Source organism: Bos grunniens, chromosome 1 (assembly GCF_055505025.1).
Source record: "Bos grunniens cultivar Pamir isolate PY7600 chromosome 1, Bosgru_T2T1.0, whole genome shotgun sequence".
Classification (NCBI taxonomy): domain Eukaryota; kingdom Metazoa; phylum Chordata; class Mammalia; order Artiodactyla; family Bovidae; genus Bos; species Bos grunniens.
The window spans coordinates 41,429,289-41,454,155 of record NC_141165.1 but is presented as its reverse complement, the minus strand read 5'-3'; the positions used below and the strand labels follow the sequence as shown (position 1 = coordinate 41,454,155).

Genomic DNA, 24,867 nt, shown 5'->3' with positions numbered 1-24,867 from the left:
TGGATCAACATCATCAACCTTATGGTACCAACCAGTCTGAGGTTTATGTACTTGTGGTTAACAGTTTCCTAGTGTTGGAGTCTGGTGTCTGTAAAAACAATTTAGGAGGAACTTTCCCGGGGTCCATGGTCTAAGACTCTGTGCTCCCAACGCTGGGCACCTAGGTTCAGTATAGTCAGGGAACTAGAGCTTATGTGCTGTTTCTTAACCCTGGTGCAATCAAATAAATACACACATATTTTTAAAAAAGCAACTTAGAAATGTGTTTCAGACAGGGTTATCATGTTCTGGGAGGCATGTTATCATGTTCTATATCCCTGCTGTATGGCTGATCTATTTTCTAAAGTGTTACTAGTTTCTGGCCCAATAGCTATTCTTAGTTGCTACATGTTCACATTTTCCAAATCATTACCTTTTGAAAATTGGAGTATAATTGCTTTACAACATTGTGTTAATTTCTGTTGTAAAACTAAGTGAATCATCTATATGTATACATATGTCCTCTCCCTCTTGAATTTCCCTACCACCCACCCTCATCTGACCCCTCTAGGACACTACAAGCTAAGTAGTGACCAAGCTAAGTTCCCTGTGCTATACAGGAGGTTCCCACAAGTGTATGTCAGTGCTATTCTCCCACTTTGTCTCACCCTTCCCTCCCTTCCTCTGTGTCCACGTGTGCATTCTCTATTCCTGCCCTGCTAACAAAGGTTCTCAAAGACCTTTATCAATATAATAGGCTTGGTAATAGATTGAGCGGGATGATACAGTGTTGGTCTTGTGGGCTGGGGGGGAATTCACACATGAAAGGACTTTGTGCTGTGTTCTTTGTTGTGCATTTCTACCCCACCTGACAGAACTTTGCATTGATGCTTTCTCTTCTTCAGCAGAGAGCAGAGGAGTCATGATGGCAGTTGATAAAAATGAGGAGTTTTATTTACAAAGTCATTTACTGACTTTCATGTACCCTGATGCTTATGGAGCACAATTAAGAGTCTCTAATTGGAATAAAAATCTGTTCTTAACAAAGAAAGAAAGAAAAAGTAATAAAAAGTAAAAGAAAGTAATAAAGTATTGTATGCCATTATGGACTTCATCTCTGGAGTACAAAAATTAACCTTGCAGATTAAACAACCAGATAAACTGAATAAAGGGGGAAAAAAGCTTACAATCATATCAATTTATGTAGCATCCATATTAGACAAAATTCAGCAATTATTTTCTTGTCCCAGTGAAACTTGAAGGAGAAGAGAATATACACACTGGTAAAAAGCAACTCCAAAGTACAGACCTAATATCAAACACTTAAATAGTAGACTTGATATCAAATAATTAAAATCTGAACACTGGAAAAAACAAAAAAAAATATCCTTTCTCGCCACTCTTTCTTTCCCTAACGTTATACTGGAGGTCTTCGGCAGTGCAATAAGACAAGAAAGATGTATAAAAAGTAAGTAGATTTTTAAGGATAATTATTCACAGATGGCAGGATTATCTACATAGAAAGTCATAAATATTTCATTGAGAAGTTTTAGAACTACTAAGCAAATTAAAACAAGGTATTGAGATATAAGATCTATATATATATAAAAGCAATTGTGCTTCTATATTCCTGATATCAATAATAAGAAAATGAAAATTACAAATAAATTATTGCAATTTGTAACAGCCTTAAATACAAAATAAGAAGAAAAGAAGAAAGTGAAGTCCCTCAGTCGTGTCTGACACTTTATGACCCCATGGATGGTAGCCTGTCAGGCTCCTCTGTCCACGGGATTTTCCAGGCAAGAATACTGGAGTGTGTTGCTATTTCCTTCTCCAGAGGATCTTTCCAACACAGGGAATGAACCCCATTCTCCTGCACTGCAGGCTGACTCTTTACCATCTGAGCCACCAGGGAACCAGGGAATATGAAATCACTTCAGTTCAGTTCAGTCACTCAGTCGTGTACGACTCTTTGCGACCCCATGGATTACAGCATGTCAGGCCTCCATGTCCATCACCAACGCCCAGAGTTTACTCAAACTCATGCCCATTGAGTCAGAGATGCCATCCAACCATCTCATCCTCTGTTGTCCCCTTCTCTCCTGCCTTCAGTCTTTCCCAGCATCAGGGTCTTTTCAAATGAGTCAGTTCTTCGCATCAGGTGGCCAAAGTATTGGAGTTTCAGCTTCCGCATCAGTTCTTCCAATGAATATTCAGCACTGATTTCCTTTAGAATGGACTGGTTTGATCTCCTCGCAGTCCAAGGGACTCTCAAAGGTCTTCTCCAACACCACAGTTCAAAAGTATCAATTCTTTGGTGGTCAGCTTTCTTTATAGTCCAGCTCTCACAGACTGCTGAAAAAGCTATAGCCTTGACTAGACAGATCTTTGTTGGTAAAGCAATGTCTCTGCTTTTTAATATGCCATCTAGATTGGTCATAACTTATCTTCCAAGGAGCAAGTGTCTTTTAATTTCATGGCTGCAGTTACCATCTGCAGTGATTTTGGAGCCCCCCAAAATAAAGTCTCTTTCTCTTTCCACTGTTTCCCATCTATTTGCCATGAAGTGATGGGACTGGATGCCATGATCTTAGTTTTCTGAATGTTGAGCTTTAAGTCAACTTTTCACTCTCCTTTTTCACTTTCATCAAGAGGCTCTTTAGTTATTCTTCGCTTTATGCCATATGGGTGGTGTCATCTGCATATCCGAGGTTATTGATATTTCTCCTGGCAATCTAGATTCCAGCTTGTGCTTCCTCCAGCCCAGTGTTTCTCATGATGTACTCCGCATAGAAGTTAAATAAGCAGGGTGACAATATACAGCCTTGAAATACTCCTTTTCCTATTTGGAACCAGTGTGTTGTTCCATGTCCAGTTCTAACTGTCGCTTCATGAGCTGCATACAGATTTTTCAAGAGGCGGGTCAGATGATCTGGTATTCCCATCTCTTTCAGAATTTTCCACAATTTGTTGTGATCCACACAGTCAAAGGCTTTGGAGTAGTCAATAAAGCAGAAATAGATGTTTTTCTGGAACTCTCTTGATTTTTCAATGATCCAATGAATGTTTGCAATTTGATCTCTAGTTCCTCTTTTTCTAAAACCAGTTTTTGAACATCTAGAATTTCACGGTTCATGTACTGTTGAAGCCTGGCTTGGAGAATTTTGAGCATTACTTTACTAGCATGTGAGATGAGTGCAATTGTGTGGTAGTTTGAGCATTTTTTGGCATTGCCTTTCTTTGGGACTGGAATGAAAACTGACCTTTCCCAGTCCTGTGGCCAGTGCTGAGTGTTCCAAATTTGCTGGCATATTGAGTACAGCATTGTCACGGCATCATCTTTCAGGATTTTAAATAGATCAACCGGAATTCCATCACCTTCTCTAGCTTTGCTCGTAGAGATGCTTCTTAAGACCCACTTGTCTTCACAATCCAGGATGTCTGGCCTAGGTGAGTGATCATATCATTGTGATTATCTGGGTCAGTATCTTTTTTGTATAGTTCTTCTGTGTATTCTTGACACCTGTTCTTAATATCTTCTGCTTCTGGTATAATGTTCAAACTACCACACAATTACACTCATCTCACATGCTAGAACAGTAATGCTCAAAATCCTCCAAGCCAGGCTTCGAGAGTACATGAACCAGGAACTTCCAGATGTTCAAGCTGGATTTAGAAAAGGCAGAGGAACCAGAGATCAAATTGCAAACATTCGTTGGATCATAGAGAAAGCAAGAGAGTTCCAGAAAAACATGTACTTCTGCTTTATTGAGTACACCAAAGCCTTTGACTGTGTGGACCACAAAAAACTGTGGAAAATCCTTCAAGAGGTGGGAATACCAGACCATCTTATCTGCCTCCTGAGAAATCTGTATGTAGGTCAAGAAGCAACATGAACATGGACATGGAACAACAGACTGGTTTCAAATTAGGGAAGGAGTATGTCAAGGCTGTATATAGTCACCTTGCTTATCTAACTTACATGAGAGTACATCATGTGCAATGCCAGGCCGGATGAAGCACAAGCTGGAATCAAGATTGCCGGGAAAAATATCAATAACCTCAGATATTCAGATGACATTATCCTCATGGCAGAAAGTGAACAATAACTAAAGAGCCTCTTGATGAAAGTGAAAGAGAGTGAAAAAGTTGGCTTAAAAGCCAACATTCAGAAAACTAAGATCATGGAATCTTTTCCCATCACTTCATGGCAAATAGTTGGGGAAACAATGGAAACAGTGACAGACTTTTTTGGACCCCAAAATCACTGCAGATGGTAACTGCAGCCATGAAATTAAAGGATACTTGCTCCTTGGAAGAAAAGTTATGACCAACCTAGACAGTATGTGAAAAAGCAGAGACATACTTGCCAAGAAAGGTCCATCTAGTCAAAGCTATGGTTTTTCTAGTAGTAATGGATATGAGATTTGGAGTATAAAGAAAGCTGAGTGCCGAGGAATTGATGCTTTTGAACTGTGGTGTTGGGGAAGACCCTTGAGTTCCTTGGACTGCAAGGAGATCCAGTCAGTGAAACGTAAAGGAAATCAGTCCTGAATATTCACTGGAAGGACCAATGCTGAAGCTCCAATACTTTGGCCGCCTGATGCAAAGAACTGACTCATTGGAAAAGACCCTGATGCTTGGAAAGAGTGAAGGTGGGAGAAGAAGGGGATGACAGAGGATAAGATGGTTGGATGGCATCACCAGTTCCATGGACATAAGTTTGAGTAAGCTCTGGCAGTTGGTGATGGACAGGGAAGCCTGGCATGTGGCAGTCCATGGGGGTCACAAAGAGTTGGACACGACTGAGTGACTGAGCTGAGGTAAAAATTTTAGAGAATATACATAAAAATAATACATAAATTATGCTTCTGGGCCACTGTTCTTGTCAGATTCATATCCATTCATTTATTTAGCAATGATTTTGCTTGTTTTATATAAACATCCTCAGCTAACTTTGCTGTTTTGGGCTCAATAGTTTTAGTGTACAAGCTTAGTTTCTTGGCAGCATGTGGAATCATCCAGGACCAGGGACGAACTCGTGTTCCCTGCATTGGCAGGCAGATTCTTAACCACTTGACCACCAGCGAAGGGAAATCCAATGACAGTGTTTGGGCTTCCCTGGTTGCTCAGGGTGAAGAATCTGCTTGACAATGTAGGAGATGGAGGTTCGATTCCTGGGTCAGGATGATCCCCTGGAGAAGGAAATGGCAACCCACTCCAGAATTTTTTCCTTGGAAACCCCATGGTCAGAGGAGTCTGGCAGGCTACCATCCATGGGGTCACAAGAGTCAGACATGACTTAGTGACTAAATAGCAACAGCAGCAACAACTTCATTCATGCTAGCAATAAATGGATCTTCTCCAAGGACCTGAAATCATGCTGAGTAAATCCTTTGTAATAAACTAGCACATATTTCTTCTAGCTGAAATAACATTTATCAAGCAAGGAAAATGAAAGGAATGTAAGAAACCTAGCCTTTTAAAAATGATAAAAATAACAGACTGGAGAAGGAAATGGCAACCCACTCCAGTACTCTTGCCTGGAAAATTCCACGGACAGAGGAGCCTTGTAGGCTACAGTCCATGGGGTTGCAAAGAGTTGGACATGACTGAGCAACTTCACTTCATTTCCCTGGCAGTCCAGTGGATAACACTCCACAATTTTAATGCAGGGGATGCGTGTTCGATCCCTGGTTGGGACTAAGGGAACTAAATCCCCCATGCCATGTGGCACGGCCTAAAAAATAAAAGATAACAGAAAAAGAAAATAATATATTCTGAGAAACAAAAGTGAGTGAATCCACTCTGAGACTAATGTATAAAAACATTCATTGACAATAACAACAATTACATGCATGTGGATTTAGGAAGACTGATCTATAAAACACACATTCTTAATGTGAATTCTTTGCAGGCTTTTCCTACAACGCTAGGGTTTACATTTTTTATATTGATCAGATTTTTACTACAGGTTTTCATGTAGCCAATTAATATACTGATTGATGCAGTGTAACCAACCTTAGTAAAAAGAAAAGAAAGTATTCCATGGAATGCACCCTCTATGTGGTTATGGACCACTTGAACTCCAGAGTTCTGAAGTTGAGTAACATACATGAGGCCATAATCTCTTAAGACATTATATTGACAAGTGGTGACATAAGTAAGTCAGAGGTAGACCACACAACTGGTGGTTATCAGCTAGTGAAGGTGAAGTGTCACATCTAGAATCCCTGGATATTTTTTAGCCAGCTCTGAACTACCATGAATTGGAGTCTTATAAATGTGACCTTTCTTAAACGTCTCAGAGAGCCAAGAACTCCAATTAAATTTGAACAGATTGCTTGCTTCCAGAGGAATGAGTTGTTTGGAAAGCATTGCTTTCTTAACTGATCTATCTGTAGTAATATATTCACTCCAGAATCTGACCATGAATGATTTCGACAGAACTGGTTAAGGTGCGTTTTCTCAATATGATGGTAAATTGAAATGAAAATTCTGAAGAACAAGATATATTAAAGATCAAACCTTGAGTTTGATCTTGACATTTGGATCGTCTAAGAGCTGAAAAATATTAGGATATGTTGATTGTATAAGTCATTTTAATGGAAAAAAAACACAATGCAAAAAAGGCACTCTTAAATTTAAAAATCCTTAAATATATAACATATTTACACAGTTGGTAAAAGAATAAAAATATTAATATCAAGTAAATTTTAGTAGTAGATGCCCATAAACTAAATATAAATTTAAATTTTCAAAACAAAAATAATCAGTACTCTCTTCATAAACCTTGTTAAAGTATCTTTTATTATAATATGAATTGCATACTTATGTAACCTGCAGGTGTTTGATCCTCTTTTTCATTTTTAAGACTCTTTTAAGTATCTAGGTATGTCATCAAACATTGTGATGGGAAGGAGATAGCTCTCATACTGAAGAGATGTTTGATCTTGGAAGATTATAAACAGTGTGAAACTTTTAATTTTTAATTTTTTTCAGCACTGCTCTATCTTTTCTAGGTCTAGTCCTTATCTTTCCAAGAACAGTAAAATTTTATCATTTTCTTCTAGGCTAATTTTCCTGCAATGTGCTTCTGAGCACATTGCGACAAAATGATTATTCTACCCGTCATAAGACATGTATCTAGTAACCCATGTTTTTTTCTTTTTTGTTGCACAGTAATGTTTGGATAAATTAAAATTTTCAGACTTTCATAAGGTTGTTTTTCCAAACACTACCAACTTTGTCTTGGACATGCCTGAAGTGCTGGCCTATTTAAGAGAAGGCAAACTGATTATCACACTGAAAAATAGTATCGCTCACTCATCATTCAGAGTACTGACCAGGACTTCAGATACAATTTGGTAGTGGTAGTGTGCATCCAATTTTCAAGAGAAAACTTAATAACTACCCAATAAGAATGATGTTTCTTCTAAGTGTTTTTGTTTACATACTTTTTTTCAAAGTTAGGAAATTCTCTTCCATTCACCATTTCCTATTTGTTTTGTATTTATAGATGCTGAGTATTATCTGTAAACAGTTCACACTTATTAACATAACCATATGATTTCCTTCTTTAAATTGACTGCTGGGTCAAGCTCACTCATCAGAACTTCCAGGGTTTGATCTGGCTGATTGATGACCCAACTCTCTGGGAAATCCAAAGTGTACAAAGTACCAACAGTCAGAATTCATGTGTCCCATACAATATGCTGTTCCATTTGGGAAAACTGCATTTAAAAAGTCTATTTTTGCCTGGAAATTCCTGTGGGGTGTCCCCTTGGTGAGACAACTTCATGAAATTCTTATGAGAATAAAAGAAGCTTTAAATTAAGCTACATCCACTGTAATCCCTAGCAAATTTCAACAAGGGAATCAGTGCTTTCAGCCAGAGGATGGTACCATATGTCTTCAAAATGGAACGGTCTGTTAGCGACAAACATACTACTCTCACTGAGTACATAAGCTTCCTGCTTGTCAGTTTCTGTTACATGATTGAATATTGCAGTCTTCAAAAATATGACCCACTCTGATTTTGGTATGGTAAGAAGATCCCCAGATGCTTGGTTTGTGTTGGACTGCTGCATGGAGAAGCAAACTTCCAGCAGTTTCTTGGTTTTCCTCCAAAAAATGTGCAGCTTCCATAACCGTGAGACTAGTGACCCACCAACAACCACAGAAAATCAACTACATTAAATCTCTTTTCCCACAGATGACGCCGCCACTGCAGATTGTTCCAGCTGTGTTAGTAAAGTTCAGGTTCATTTTTGCCATAGCTTTATATTAACTTTAAAAAAAAAAAGGATTAATAAAAATTTCCTGGCTTTTTTTTTGGTGTGGGAACCCGAACATGAGCTTGTTGGGAATAGAGGCAGATACAGCTGTCTCTTGTAGTCCACTGTTTCCCCGTGAGAAAGAGCACAGCAAGTGTTAGCTAACATTGGACCACACTGGGAGAGCCCCTTCCTGTCTTTTTGGTCCTCCATCTGGGGTTAATGTTCTTCTGCCTGAAATCATCCTCTTTAAAATCCAAAGCAACAGTAGGCTGGGTAGTGAATTCTCTTTAATTTTATTTGTAAATGTATGTCCTCATTTTGTCCTCAGATTAGAAAGATATATTCATATTAGTCTTTTCCTCCATATGCTTACATGTCTATTTTCATTTTGTATTTTCTTTTAATCTAGCTGTTCAGTATTACAATTTTTCTGGTCTGTCTTCCAATTTCTATATTGTATTGCAGTCAATATAATAACAAATATCTACATTGTAAAACCAAGAGTGAACGATGAACTTTGGATGATGATAATGTGTAAATATAAGTTCGTCAACTGAAACAAATGAATCACTCTGGGTGGGGATGTTGATAAGGAAGGTGGCTATGTATGTGTGGCAGAGGGTAGTTTGGAAATTTTTGTCTTCTTCTCAATTTTGCCATGAATCTAAAACCGCTCTACAAGTAATCTTAAAGTCTATATTAAATGCTTAACTTTGAAGGTTAATATTTTTGTATATTTAAGTTTTATTTCTTTTTTTTTTTTGCACATTTTTTATTTTTTTTTGCACATATTTTTTATTTCTTTATTTTTTGAATAATCCATAATTTACAGCTTCTTCCATGAGCATATTTCTAAGTTTTAAAATATATTTTTATTTCTACTAAACAGATTCTACTAAGACATTTTTTCTAAGGATAATGATATCTGAATCTGGGTGATTTTTTCCCCCTGTAACTAGTTCTTACTTTCATCTTTGTCTATATACCTGCTTACCTTCAGCTTTCTATTGATTATTGAAATGAAAAATTAATTTTTGGAATAAATTGAGACCTAGGATCAGGTTGCCTTCTCTCAGTGATGACCTATATTTGCTTCTAGTAAGATACATACACATATTATAGTATATTATAATATATAATATTCTGAATATATATTATGAATATACTCAGATTAAATAAAATACTTTGATTTCCTAATTATAGTTATTGCTGTAATTTATTGATTTTCTTTCTTAAAAATGCTTATATACTATACAGGAAATTATATCAGCATTTTGCAAAAGTATTAAAGTATAAAATTGTTCACCTCAGTGTTCCTCAAAATAAGTAAAGGAAAAAATACTGACATTGTATTTATAATTTAGAAGTAAGAATCAAAAATTTTAATAAAAGATAAAAGAACACCTATTAAGTGAAAATGCTGGGCATCTTACCTGCTGGGTCACTCTTGCAGCTAAATTCCCTCTAGTACTGTCTCCAGAGATACCAATTCTTCCAGGATTTACACATCTTTCAAGAATTTGGGGGTGTAAAAAACATTTCAATGCAATGTACACATCTTCAAACTGAACTGGAAAATGGCACTTTGGGGCTAGTCTGTAGCTGTAGACAGAAAAACAATCACTGATTTATTTACCATTAAAATTTTTTAATTTAATTTTTATTTTCTATTGGGGTGCTCCAGGTGGTGCTAGTAGTAAAGGACCTGTCTGCCAATGCAGGAGACATAAGACACACAGGTTTGATCCCTGGGTCAGGAAGATCCCCCAGAGAAGGGCAAGGCAACCCACTCAAGTATTCTTGCCTGGAGAATCACATGGACAGAGGAGCCTGGCTACAGTCCTTGGGGTCACAAAGACTCAGACATGACTAAAGTGACTTAGCACGCACATAGTTGATTTACGTATTAGTTTCAAGTGTATAGTAAAGTGGTTCAGTTGTACATATGTCCATTCTTTTTCAGATAATTTTGCCATATAGGTTATTACAAAAGAATATATAGAATATTGAGTAGAGTTCCCTGTACTATAACCATTGATTCTTAGTCATATACTAAACTAAGGCAGGCACTTCTGATCCACAATCAAAAGTAAAATTTTGTTTTTATCAACAGCATATTTGTTGAAAAATGTATTTTTCCTAATCATAAAATGTGACTGGCAATCTCTGAATATCATTTTTATAATAAAAATTTAGAGTTTGATCAATTTGGTTCAATTTTGAGGGAAAACTTTCTAGCTGCTATCTTTTGCTGCTGCTGCTGCTGCTAAGTCACTTCAGTTGTGTCCAACTCTGTGCGACCCCATAGATGGCAGCCCACCAGGCTCCCCTGTCCCTGGGATTCTCCAGGCAAGAATACTGGAGTGGGTTGCCATTTCCTTCTCCAGTGAATGAAAGTGAAAAGTGAAAGTGAAGTTGCTCAGTCGTGTCTGACTCTTCATGACCTCATGGACTGCAGCCTACCAGGCTCCTCTGTCTGTGGGATTTTCCAGGCAAGAGTACTGGAGTGGGTTGCCATTTCCTTCTCCATCTTTTGCTAGCAACAAATATTTACAGAATGACTAGTTTTGGTAATTCCCATACTATTTCTTAAAAAATCAGTCATTATTATTACTTGTTTCTCCACAGTTATTTTTCCAACTTTATAAAATTATTCAAATTTTACATAATCTTAATTGCATTAGTCCATTAGTTCTTTATTTTCTAAGCTTTAAGTAGCTTCTCACAGAGAGTATATTCTACAGAAAATTTAAACCTTTTTCTTACTCTTTCTAAAGAGTGCTCTAAAAAGGACTTTAAGATAGGTTGTGTCTTACCTTTCATAGTTAACATGGTAATAGTTGCTTTATTCAATGGATTACTATCTTCTAGCCACCATTCCAAGCACTGTAACAGGTATTACAACATTTAATCCCCATATAAATGATGAATTTTGCAAATTAGTAATATTTAGAGTTCTCATCCTTTAAAATATCACACAGTTACCAATTTGCAGACTCTACATTCAATCCCAGTCCTCTGGCCCCAAAGTCCACCTCCTTAGTACCCTACTAATTATAGGGGAAAAAACCAGAGCCAGTAGTTAAGTTCCTGTGATTCTGCAGCCTTGAACAACTTTTTAACTTTCTGGTGTTTGTTCCTTTTTGAAATATGTGTATGTCTTTTCTCTCCAATGCTGGACTGGACGGCCTCTGACATTAGGTTTCTCTATTTATAGTCAGTCTCATCAGGGGCATGGATTAATTTTTGCCATAAAAGACACTCTATATAGCTGACTGTATGTTGATATGTTAGGCACGGGGCCTAAAATCAAATGAACACAGCTCTGACTTGGTTGATGTGACAACTGTATCAATCTGTCTGCTGTCCATCTTGACAGAAGGTCATAGGTATAATAATCTGAAATAAAAGAAAATATAATGGATTACTAATAACAACTGAAAAATGGTACTGTTAAGAATAAAGTTTACTGGCAATATTGTAAATTTCTTCCCTTTATTGTGAAATACTAACAAAAGGAAAAAGAAAAAAAAACTAACCCTAGTTTCATGTTGATCAATGCACATATTCACATCTCAATAGAATGTGAATCATTCTCTTTGGTGATCCTTTCATTTGCCCCTAATCAGCTTTCTTTTCCATTTGAGAAAATTTTCAATTGCCTAGTCCAAATTAGCTTTGTTTACCTGCCTTTAATGCAACTGACATGTAGTTAGAGGCTGGGAATGCAAATATGTAGAGATATGTTCTTTGACTTTAAGGTGCTCACATCAATGAGGTATACAGGCACAGATACAGGTCAACAACAAAATTACAAAAGAAAATAAAATAGTGTGAGTGGGCAGCAGTGTTGAGATATAGGGGAGAAATCTCTCATTAAACCTCCCAAGGGTTCTGGGTAGAATTTAGAAAGGATTTTAGTAGACTAGAGACTACAAATTTGTATAAATATTTTCCATGAGAATGTGTGTGTGTGTCTCGGGAATTAGCACTCATATAAAGTACAAATCTAGCAAAATAGTTTGAGGAACAAAGCTTTCAGCATTTGGGCCCACTTGAAAGACAAATTAGCCATGGTAAAAAATTTTTACTTTAGAAACACACTATATCAACAGCAGTTAATAATACTGCCTATTCATTGTAATCTTTTAGTTGCTGCTAAGTCGCTTCAGTCGTGTCCGACTCTGTGCGACCCCATCGAGGGCAGCCCACCAGGCTCCCCACCCCTGGGATTCTCCAGGCAAGATCACTGGAGTGGGTTGCCATTTCCTTCTCCAATGCATGAAAGTGAAAAGTGAAAACGAAGTCGCTCAGTCGTGTCCGACTCCTATCGACCCCATGGACCGAAGCCTATCGGGCTCCTCCGTCCATGGGATTCTCCAGGCAAGAGCTCTGGAGTGCGGTGCCATTGCCTTCAGCACTTCCTTAATTACTTTTTATACAATCAACTCCACATACCTACAACTAACTTACAACCTCTCCACTGAAGTCTTCTTCCCTCTCCTAGGAAGACTTGTTCCTCCTTTTGTGTGCTGGCAGAGCTTTGCCCTCAGATCTCTTTCACTATTCATTTATCATAGCATCATTATATAATTTCTGCCCTCATGCAATCAATAAAATTGTCCATGAGGTATTCTTTAACTTTTCAGGACGCCTTTAGCATTAGGTATTGCCAACTCCATCCTCTTTCCTGGTATTCTCTTGTTTCTAGGTTTCTCTTGTATCTCTGACCATTTTTAGTCCTACAGTGTGGCTGTCATCTCTTCTTGCACCATTTGAAAATACTAATAGTTTCATGCCAACACTCCCTAAGTCACGCAACCTATAACACTGGCAATCAAGCTCCCTTCAGACCTAGGGAACTGGGGCACTGCTCAGGGTTCCAACATTAGAAGGACTGTTTGGATTTCTTTGGTAACTGCTCCACCACAGGGTATAGACCCAGCAGGGCACAGTGGCATGTCTTTCCTTTGCAAACCACACTCTCAGTACCTTGGACCTTGGGCCTGGAATAGAATTTTGCTCAATGGTACCCCACTCCAGTACTCTTGCCTGGAAAATCCCATGGACGGAGGGCCTGGTGGCCTGTAGTCCATGGGGTCGCTAAGAGTCAGACACGACTGAGCAACTTCACTTTCACTTTTAATCCACAGTCCTATCCATTGTGATATCTTTCCTTAAAAAAAATTTCCTAAAAGTCTTTTTAACATAAAAACAAAACTACTTTTCTGAATACATTTTGATCTGGGAAAGGGATAGAAATGTTGCTGAGGGAAAAATAAGAAAGAAAACATAACTCATTATTTAGTTGTATGCTCTTAAGCAGGAGATGATTTCAAGAAAGCAGACTATACTTTAACATTTAACTTAAAAAACTGAACATTTTTTGACCTCTATATGGTGCCATTGGGAAAGCATACTTGAAGTATAATCATTTGAGTCTTGAAAGATAAATAAGATATTTGCAGCAATATGTTAGTAAGCTCAAAAGACAAAGAAATGATTTTATTTTCTAAGGAGCTTCATCTTCATTCTGGAAAATTCATAAGTTCTATTAGTGAGTGGTAGGATCAGAAACTCTCATAATTTTTGTAACAGAAATGTTTTAAAATCCAAATGTTAATAAACATTTATTTAGAATGAGATTTCAAAAACTCCATTAATTCATGTTGTTTGAATGAAATGAGTCTCAGAAGCAGAAACATGATATTTAACTTATAGATCATAGTATGAGAGTAATAATTTATATTATATGAAGTGAATCTTCCAAAATATCACCCTTATCACTACTACCCAAACAGCAACTACCACCATGGATAAAAAACAATCCCCTTCTTAATGATTTTGGTTTCCATTAGCATACATATATATGGACAGGAATGTTGTTAAATGTTGTATCTTTCACAGTTACATTTTCATCTGATATTGGTGAAATGCTTTGAAAGCCTGAAAAGAATGCCATGAATCCATAAATTGGTTTATCCCCAGTATTTCAGCACACAGGGCCTAAAATAAAACAGACACACACATCTATTCTAAATGCAAAAGGTGTTTTTGATCCAAGAGTGCACATTAATATTCAATATGACACCAAAAGTTTTAGTTGCAATCTTTCAGAAAATCTGTCGTGATACCACCAGAAGATATACAAACCCAGATGCCTTATTACCATATGATGATTTCCCATAAGTGACAGTAATTCTTTACTTATACAGTCATCCAATAGGAGTATTAATATGAAATATATAATTTTGTATTAAATACAGTCAATGACCAGGAGAACTAAGCAAACATTATTCTCAGAGCCAAAAGAAAGACTTAAGTTATAAAAGGACATCCTTTTTAATATGCTGTCTAGGTTGGTCATACCTTTCCTTCCAAGGAGGAAGCGTCTTTTAATTTCATGGCTGCAGTCACCATCTGCAGTGATTTTGGAGCCCAGAAAAGTAAAGTCTCCCACTGTTACAACTGTTTTCCCATCTATTTGCCATGAAGTGATGGGAACAGATGCCATGATCTTAGTTTTCTGAATGTTGAGCTTTAAGCCAAGTTTTTCACTCTTCTCTTTCACTTTCATCAAGAGGCTCTTTAGTTATTGTTCACTTTCTGCCATAAGGGTGGTGTCATCTGCATATCTGAGGTTATTGATATTTCTCCCGGCAAACTTGATTCCAGCTTGTGCTTCATTCAGCCCAGCGTTTCTCATGATGTACTCTGCATAGAAGTTAAATAAGTAGGGTGACAATACACAGCCTTGACGTACTCCTTTTCCTATTGGGAACCAGTCTATTGTTCCATGTCCAGTTCTAACTGTTGCTTCCTGACCTGCATACAGATTTCTCAAGAGGCAGGTCAGGTGGTCTGGTATTCCCATCTCTTTCAGAATTTTCCACAGTTTCTAGTGATCCACACAGTCAAAGGCTTTGGCATAGTCAATAAAGCAGAAATAGATGTTTTTCTGGAACTCTCTTGCTTTTTTGATGATCCAGCAGATGTTGGCAATTTGATCTCTGGTCCCTTTGCTTTTTCTAAAGCCTGCTTGAACATCTGGAAGTTCATGGTCCATGTATTGCTGAAGCCTGGCTTGGAGAATTTTGAGCATTACTTTATTAGCATGTGAGATGAGTGCAATTGTGCGGTAGTTTGATGATGAGTGCAATTCTTTGGCATTGCCTTTCTTTGGGATTGGAATCAAAACTGACCTTTTCCAGTCCTGTGGCCACTGCTGAGTTTTCCAAATTGGCTGGCATATTGAGTGCAGCACTTTCACAGCATCATCTTTCAGAATTTGGAATAGCTCAACTGGAATTCCATCACCTCCACTAGCTTTGTTCATAGTGATGCTTTCTAAGGCCCACTTGACTTCACATTCCAGGATGTCTGGCTCTAGGTGAGTGATCACACCATCATGATTATCTGGGTTGTGAAGCTCTTTTTTGTACAGTTCTTCTGTGTATTCTTGCCACCTCTTCCTAATATCTTCTGCTTCTGTTAGGTCCACACCATTTCTGTCCTTTATCGAGCCCAACTTTGCATGAAATGTTCTGTTAGTATCTCTAATTTTCTTGAAGAGGTCTCTAATCTTTCCTATGACAAACCTAGAGTCTGTATCATTTAGCTGTACAGCAGAAACTAACACAACATTGTCAAGCAAATGCACATAAACAACAAATGCACATAAAAACAAAACAACAAAAGGTGTTTCTAGTTCCTTGGCCCAATGACTATTCTTTCTTGCTATATGGTCACAGTTTCCTAATTATTAATTTTGAGGGAGATGTTTGACACTCAGGTGAGGTCTGAAGCAAAGGCTTATACTTTAAGAGAGAGGGAACACATGGAGTTGGATAGCTGAGATGGCCCGAAAAGATTCTACTCGCTTTCATTAGCAGCTGCCAGCTTCAACCCTATGATCTCAAGGTCTCCACTTGTAATTATGCAACCATTTCAGACTCAATTCAATTCTTGCTTAACAAGCACCCTTACTTCTTGACAGCCTCCAATCCTAATTCTTGACAAAGAATTTTGTAACTTTGTGGTATTTCCTATACAAGTCTCTCCCATTTTATACTGTGGTGGAGCATAATTCAAGTGCTTCTCGAAATACAGAGTTGAGATATAGCTTTTCCAAGCTATATTCTCAGTTTGGCTCAAGTAAAACTCTTTTCTATTCCTATTGTAGATTGTTGATTATTTCCATTAACAATTTTTATGCTCCCTTTGAAAAATGCCTAATCAAATACTTTCCTTTCAAAAGAAAGCTTTTTTTTTTAATTGAGTTGCATGAGTTATTTGTGTATTTTGGATATTAACTCTTTATTGGAGAGTCATCTGCAAATATTTTCTCCCATTTCACAGGTTGCCTTTTCATTTTGTTGATGGTTTCCTTTGTTGTGCAGAAACTTTTTAGTTTGATGTAGTCTCACTTTTATTGTTATTATTATTATTGCTGCACTTATTTAGGTGTCAAATCCAAAAAATCATTGCCAAGACCAATGTTAGGATATCTGTATAACCATATTTATTGCAGCATTATTTACAGTAGGCAAGTATGGACATGACTGTTACCAAGAAAGGATTTGCTGCCCAACCTGCATAGAAACCAATACTATGGTAATGGCTTCTGAGAAAAGAAAAAGCTCTATTGTCAGGTTGAAGGGCAAGGACATAGGTGGGCTTCAAATCTGTCTGCACAATTCAGGGTTCAGGGCAAAATTTAAAAGGCCAGAGGGAACAAGCTTATATGCACAAATGCTTATGGGGCAGGTTTTGATTAGGTTTTAGAATGTGACCATTTATGGTAAGGATGGTAAAGGGGCTTCAGCACTGAATCTTTTTGGAAAATGGACTCTATGCATCTGAAAGGATTCTAACATTCAGGTTCCAGTCACATCCCAATTCTTTGATTTGGGTGGGTGTGGGTGTGTGTGTGTGTGTGTGTGTGTGTGGAGGTGGGGGGGAGTCAGGGAATTTTAGTTACAGTTGTTGTTGCTGCTGCTGCTGCTAAGTCGCTTCAGTTGTGTCCGACTCTGTGCGACCCCATAGACGGCAGCCCACCAGGCTCCCCTGGGATTCTCCAGGCAAGAATACTGGAGTGGGTTGCCATTTCCTTCTCCAATGTATGAAAGTGAAAAGTGAAAGTGAAGTCACTCGGTCGTGTCCGACTCTTCACGACGCCATGGACTGCAGCCTACCAGGCTCCTCTGTCCATGGGATTTTCCAGGCAAGAGTACTGGAGTGTGGTGCCGTTGCCTTGAGGTAAAAAATTTCTCTATTGTGCATGTTTTGGCTGCATGACTTGTAGTTCTGTTGTCTTTAGGAAACAACAGAGTATTTTGGTAGAAACAGGATAAAGCTAACTTGGGCTGCTTTTTTTGTTACACAACCTCAGTTCAGTTCAGTGGCTCAGTCGTCTCTGACTCTTTGTGACCCCATGGACTGCAGCACGCCAGGCTTCCTTTTCCATCACCAACTCAAACTCATGTCCATTGAGTTAGTGATGCCAACAAACCATCTCATCCTCTGTTGTTCACTTCTTCTCCTGCCTTCAATCTTTCCCAGCATCAGGGTCTTTTCCAATGAGTCAGTTCTTCCAATCAGGTGGCAAAAGTATTGGAGTTTCAGCTTTAGCATCAGTCCTTCCAGTAAATATTCAGCACTGATTTCCTTTAGGTTTGAACTCCTTGCAGTCCAAGGGACTCTCAAGAGTCTTCAACATGAAAGTTTAAAGCATCAATTCTTCAACGTCAATTTTCTTTATGGTCCAACACTCACATCCATACATGACTACTGAAAAAACCATAGCTTTGACTACCTTTGTCGGTAAAGTAATGTCTCTGCTTTTTAATATGCTGTCTATGTTTATCATAGCTTTTCTTCTAAGGAGCAAGTGTCTTTTAATTTCATGGCTGCAGTCACCATCTGCAGTGATTTTGGAGCCTCTGAAAATAAAGTCTGTCACTGTTTCCATTGTTTCCCCATCAATTTGCCATGAAGTGATGGGACCTGATACCATGATTTTAGTTTCTTGTTCTTTTTAAAATTAATTTATTTATTTTAATTGGGGGCATTACTTTACAACATTGTAGTGATTTTTGCCATTCATTGACATGAATGTGCCATGGGTGTACATGTGTCCCCCATCATGAACCCCCTTCCCACCTCCCTCCCCATCCTATCCCTCAGGCTTGTCCCAGAGCACTGGCTTTGAGTGCCCTGTTTCATGCATTGAACTTGGACTGGTGATCTGTTTCATATATGGTAATATACATGTTTCAATGCTATTCTCTCAAATCATCCCACCCTCGCCTTTTCCCAAAGAGTCCAAAAGTCTGTTCTTTATATCTGTGTCTCTTTTGCTGTCTCGCATATAGGGTCATCGTTACCATCTTTATAAATTCCATATGTATGCATTAATATACTGTATTGGTGTTTCTCTTTCTGACTTACTTCACTCTGTATAACAGGCTCCAGTTTCATCCATCTCATTAGAACTGATTCAAATGTGTTCTTTTTAATAGCTGAGTAATATTCCATCGTGTATATGTACCACAGCTTTCTTATTAATTTGTCTGCCAATGAACATCTAGGTTGCTTCTATGTCCTAGCTATTGTAAACAGTGCTGCGATGAACACTGGGGTACATGTGTCTCTTTCAGTTCTGGTTTCCTCAATGGGATTGACAGCAGTGGGATTGCTGGTTTGTATGGCAGTTCTATTTCAAGTTTTTAAAGGAATTTCCATACTGGTCTCCTCAATGGCTATACTAGTTTTCATTTCCACCAACAGTGTAGGAGGGTTCCCTTTTCTCCACACTCTCTCTAGCATTTATTGTTTGTAGACTTTTTGATGGTAGCCATTCTGACCAGTTAAGAAGACTCTTGAGAGTCCCTTGGACTGCAAGGAGATCCAACCAGTCTATCCTAAAGGAGAACAGTCCTGGGTGTTCATTGGAAGGACTGATTCTGAAGCTGAAATGCCAATACTTTGGCCACCTGGTGTGAAGAGCTGACTCATTTGAAAAGACCCTGATGATGGGAAAGGTTGAGGGCAGGAGGAGAAGGGGACGGCAGAGGATGAGATTGCTGGATGGCATCACTGACTCGATGGACATGAGTTTGGGTAGACTGCAGGAGTTGGTGATGGACAGGGAGGCCTGGCATGCTGTGGTTCATGGGGTTGCAAAGAATCGGACACAACTGAGCGACTGAACTGAACTGAACTGATTCTGAACGGTGTGAGATGGTACCTCATTGTGGTTTTGATTTGTGTTTCGCCAATAATGAGTGATGTTGAGCATCTTTTCTTGTGTTTGTTAGCTATCCATATGTCTTCTTTGGAGAAATGTCTGTTTAGTTCTTTGGCCCATTTTTTTTTTTAATTGGGTCATTTATTTTTCTGGTATTGAACTGCATAAGCTTCTTGTATATTTTGGAAATTAATTATTTGTCAGTTTCTTCATGTGCTATTATTTTCTCCCATTCTGAAGGCTGTCTTTTCACCTTGTTTATAGTTTCCTTCATTATGCAAAAGCATATAAGTTTAATTAGGTTCCATTAGTTTATTTTTGCTTTTACAGGTGGTTGACCAGTTTTCCCAGCACCACTTGTTAAAGAAATTGTCTTTTCTCCATTGTGTATTTTTGCCTCCTTTGTCAAAGATAAGGGGTCCATAGGTGCATGGATTTATCTATGGGCTTTCTATTTTGTTCCATTGATCTATATTTCTGTCTTTGTGCCAGTACCATACTGTCTTGATGACTGTAGCTTTGCAATACAGTCTGAAGTCAGGCAGGTTGAATCCTCCAGTTTCATTCTTCTTTCTCAAGATTGCTTTGACTATTTGAGGTTTTTTTGTATTTCCATACTAATTGTGAAATTATTTGTTCTAGTTCTGTGAAAAATACCGATGGTAGCTTGATAAAGATTGCATTGAATCTATAGATTGCTTTGGGTAGTGTGCTCATTTTCACTATATTGATTCTTCTGGCCCATGAAAATGGTATATTTATCCATCTATTTGTGTCATCTTTGATTTCTTTTGCCAGTGTTTGATAGTTTTCTATGTACAGGTCTTTTGTTTCTTTAGGTAGATTTATTTCTAAATATTTTATTCTTTTCATCACAATGGTGAATGGAATTGTCTCCTTAATTTCTCTTTCCTCTTTCTCATTGTTAGTGTATAGGAACACAAGGGATATCTGTATATTAATTTTATATCCTGAAACTTTACTATATTCATTGATTAGCTCTAGTAATTTTCTGGTGGTGTCTTTAGGGTTTTCTATGTAGAGGATCATGTCATCTGCACACAGTGAGCATATTACTTCTTTTCCAATCTGGATTCCTTTTATTTCTTTTTCTTCTCTGATTGCTGTGGCCAAAACTTCCAAAACTATGTTGAATAGTAGTGGTGAGAGTGGGCACCCTTGTTTTGTTCCTGATTTTAAGGGAAATGCTTTCAATTTTTCAACATTGAAGATAATGTTTGCTGTCATTTTATCATATATGGTTTTCATTATATTGAGATACTCCCTCTATGCCAGCTTTCTGTTTTTTTGTTTTTGTTTTTTAATCATAAATGGATGCTGAATTTTGCCAAAGGCTTTCCCTGCATCTGTTGAGATAATCATCTGGCTTTTATCTTTTAATTTGTTAATGTGGTGTATCACATTGATTGATTTGTGAATATTGAAGAATCCTTACATCCCTGGGATGAAGCCCACTTGGTCATGAAGTATGATCTTTTTTAATATGTTGTTGGATTCTGTCTGCTAGAATTTTGTTGAGGATTTTTGTATCTAAGTTATTCAGTGATATTGGCCTGTAGTTTTCTTTTTTTGTGGCATCTTTGTCTGGTTTTGATATTAGGGATTTTTGAATGTTGAGTTTTAAACCAGCTTTTGCACTCTCCTCTTTCACTTTCATCGAGAGGCTCTTCAGTTCCTCTTCACTTTCTGCCATAAGATGATGTATTCTGCATATCTGAGGTTATTGGTATTTCCTCCGGCAATCTTGATTCCAGCTTGTACTTCATCCAGCCTGGCATTTTGCATGATGTACTCTGCATATAAGTTAAATAAGCAGGGTGACAATATACAGCCTTTATATACTCCTTTCCCAATTTGGACCAGTCTGTTGTTCCATGTCAGGTTCTAACTGTTGCTTCTCGACCTGCATACAGATTTCTCAGGAGGCAAGTAAGCTGGCCTGGTAGACCCATCTCTTGAAGAATTTTCCACAGTTTGTTGTCCAAATAGTCAAAGGCTTTGGCATAGTCAATAAAGCAGAAGTAGATATTTTTCTGGAACTCTCTTGCTTTTCTATGATCCAGCAGATAGCAGCAATTTGATCTCTGGTTCCTCTTCCTTTTCTAAATCCAGCTTGAACATCTGGAAGATCTCAGTTCATATACTGTTGAAGCCACACTTGGAGAATTTTGAGCATTACTTTGCCAGTGTGTGAGATGACTGCAATGGAGGGGTAGTTTTTACATTCTTTGGCATTGTCTTTCTTAGGAATTGGAATTAAAACTGACATTTTCCAGTCCTGTGGCCACTGTGGAGTTTTCCAAATTTGCTGGCAATTTTGTTGCAGCACTTTCACAGCATTATCTTTTAGGATTTGAAATAGCTCAACTGGAATTCCCCCACTTCCACTAGCTTTGTTCATAGCTATGCTTCCAAAGGCCCATTTGACTTTGCATTCCAGGATGTCAGGCTCTAGGTGAGTAATCACACCATCCTGGTAATCTGGATCATGAAGATCTTTTTTGTATAGTTTTTCTGTGTATTCTTGCCACCTCTTCTTAGTATCTTCTGCTTCTGTTAGGTCCGTAATATTTCTGTCCTTTATTGTGCCCATCTTTGCATGAAATGTTCCCTTGTTATCTCTACTGTTCTTGAAGAGATCTCTAGTGTTTCCCAGTTTAATGTTTCCCTCTATTTCTTTGCATTGATCACTTAGAAGGCTTTCTTGTCTCTCCTTGCTATTCTTTGGAACTCTGCATTCAGATGGGTATATCTTTCCTTTCTCCTTTGCCTTTAGCTCCCTTTCTTATCTCAGCTATTTGTAAGGCCTCCTCAGACAATCATTTTGCCTTTTTGCACTTCTTTTTCTTAGGATGGTTTTTATCACTGCCTTCTGCACCATGTCATGAACCTCCAGCCATAGTTCTTCTGGAACTTTGTCTATCAAATCTAATCCCTTGGATCTATTTGTTACTTCCACTGTATAATCCTAAGAGATTTGTTTTAGGTCATACCTGAATTGTCTAGTGGTATTCCCTACTTTCTTTAATTTAAGTTGAATTTTGCAATAAGGAGTTCATGATCTGAATCATAGAAAACTAACCAAATTCATCACATAGACAACATCCCTGTCTAACTCAATGAAGCTATGAACCATGTGTGTAGGGCCAACCATGATGGGTGGGTCATAGTGGAGAGTTTTGACAAAATGTGGTCTACTGGAGAAGATAATGGCAAAGCACTTCAGTATGCTTGCTTTGAGAAGAAGAAACAGAATGAAAAGAGAAAACAATACAACACTGAAAGATAAACTCCCCAGGTCAGTAGGTGCCCAGTACATTACTGGAGAAGAGTGGAGAAGTAACTCCAGAAAGAATGAAGAGATGGAGCCAAAGTGAAAACAATGCCCAGTTGTCGATGCGACTGATGACAGAAGTAAAGTCCAATGCTGTAAAAAAACAATATTGCATAGGAAAGGGGAATGTTAGGTCCATGAATCAAAGTAAATTGCAAGTGGTCAAACAGGAGATGGAAAGAGTGAACATAGACATTTTAGGAATCAGTGAACTAAAATGGGCTGGGATGTGTGAATTTAATTCAGATGACCACTATATGTACTACTGTTGGCAAGAATCCCTTAGAAGAAATGGAGTATCCCTCGTATTCAACAAAAGAGTCTGAAATGCAGTACTTGGGTGCAATCTCAAAAATGACAGAATGATCTCTGTTCATTTCCAAGGCAAACCAATCAGTATCACAGTAATCCAAGTCTATGCCCCAACCACTAATCCCGAAAAAGCTGAAGTTGAACAGTTCTTTGAAGACCTACAAGACCTTCTAGAACTAACATCCCCAAAATGTACTTTTCATCATAGTGGAATGGAATGCAAAAGTAGGAAGTCAAGAGGTACCTGGAGTAACAGGCAAGTTTGGCTTTGGAGTACAAAATTAAGCAGCACAAAGGCTAACAGAGTTTTCTCAAGAGAACATACTGGTCATAGCCAACACCCTCTTCCAACAACACAAGAGAGGACTCTACACAACCTAAGTGTCAACAAATAAATGGATCAAGAAATGTAAAATAATACACATATTTAGCCTTTACAAAAGGAGATCCTATCATCTACAAAACATGGATGAATCTGGAATGCATCATGCTGAGTAAAATAAGCCAGAGAGAAAAAGACAGATACTGCATCAGTTCAGTTCAGTTCAGTTCATTTGCTCAGTCGCATCCGACTCTTTGCAACCCCATGAATTGCAGCATGCCAGGCCTCCCTGTCCATCACCAACTCCCAGATTTCACTCAGACTCATGTCCATTGAGTCAGTGATGCCATCCAGCCATCTCATCCTCTGTCGTCCCCTTCTCCTCCTGCCCTCAATCCCTCCCAGCATCAGAGTCTTTTCCAGTGAGTCAACTGTTACCACTTATATGTAGAATCTGTTTTTTTTTTTTTTTAAGACAAATTGAAGACAGGAAAGTGGTTTCCAGGGACTGACGTGGGTGGAGGAAATAGGGCGAAGCTGGTAAAATGGTAGAGACGTTCACAGTAGGATGAATATAAAATCAATAAGGTCTAAAGATATAATGTGCTAACAAGATGCTATCGTTGACACTTATACAATTGAAGTTAGCTGAGAGAACTTAAATGTTCTCACCAAAAAAAAAGGTAAATGTGTGGGTGATGGATGTTTTAATTAAGGGAGGGAATCCTTTCACAATTATATGCTATAGAGTAAGAAGTTGAAGTTTCTGAGTATGGATCAAGTAGAGAAAGCTAAGTTACATCATAACCTACGTAATAAAGGTATTTACTTTTAAAATATAATAAGCATATCATGTTTATAATCTTAAAAATAAGGTCATTGAAACTGACACAATTGCTACTTGTATGGTCTAAGGTAAGGTTATTCTTTATGCAATAATTTCATTTATAATAAAAGCCTGTCAGTTATATAATAGGGCTGTTGTTTGAATTAAAGTATAGAGATCTAAGCATAAATTTTGGCATCTTGGAGGTCTTCATTAAATTGCAGTGTTATCATTACTGTTATTATCAATATACATATTATTTAAAAATTACAGTAAGAAAGGAATACAATCTAAATTCATGCCCAGGGAATTTCCTGGCTGTCCAGTGGTTAGGATGCTGTGCTTTCACTGCAGGGCATCTGGGTTCAACTCCTCATCAGGAAATAGGATCCCCCAAGCCATGAGGTATGGCCAAAAAAAAAAAAAAAATCATGCCCAGATAGATATCACTTCACTCATCCTCTATTTAAAACAATTTACTCCTTGGTGCTGCCTAAATTGCTGGATTGAAATATGAAGCACAGCAATTTAATGCATGAACCC

General features: G+C 38.0%; 2 pseudogenes; both read right to left on the bottom strand.

Moving 5' to 3' along the window:
* Nucleotides 1-5,672: 5,672 nt before the first annotated feature.
* The window catches only part of LOC147379329 (arylacetamide deacetylase-like), a 38,930-nt pseudogene continuing 19,735 nt past the window's right edge, over nucleotides 5,673-24,867 (bottom strand).
* Nucleotides 7,526-8,130, bottom strand: LOC147379330 (S-adenosylmethionine decarboxylase proenzyme pseudogene; annotated as a pseudogene).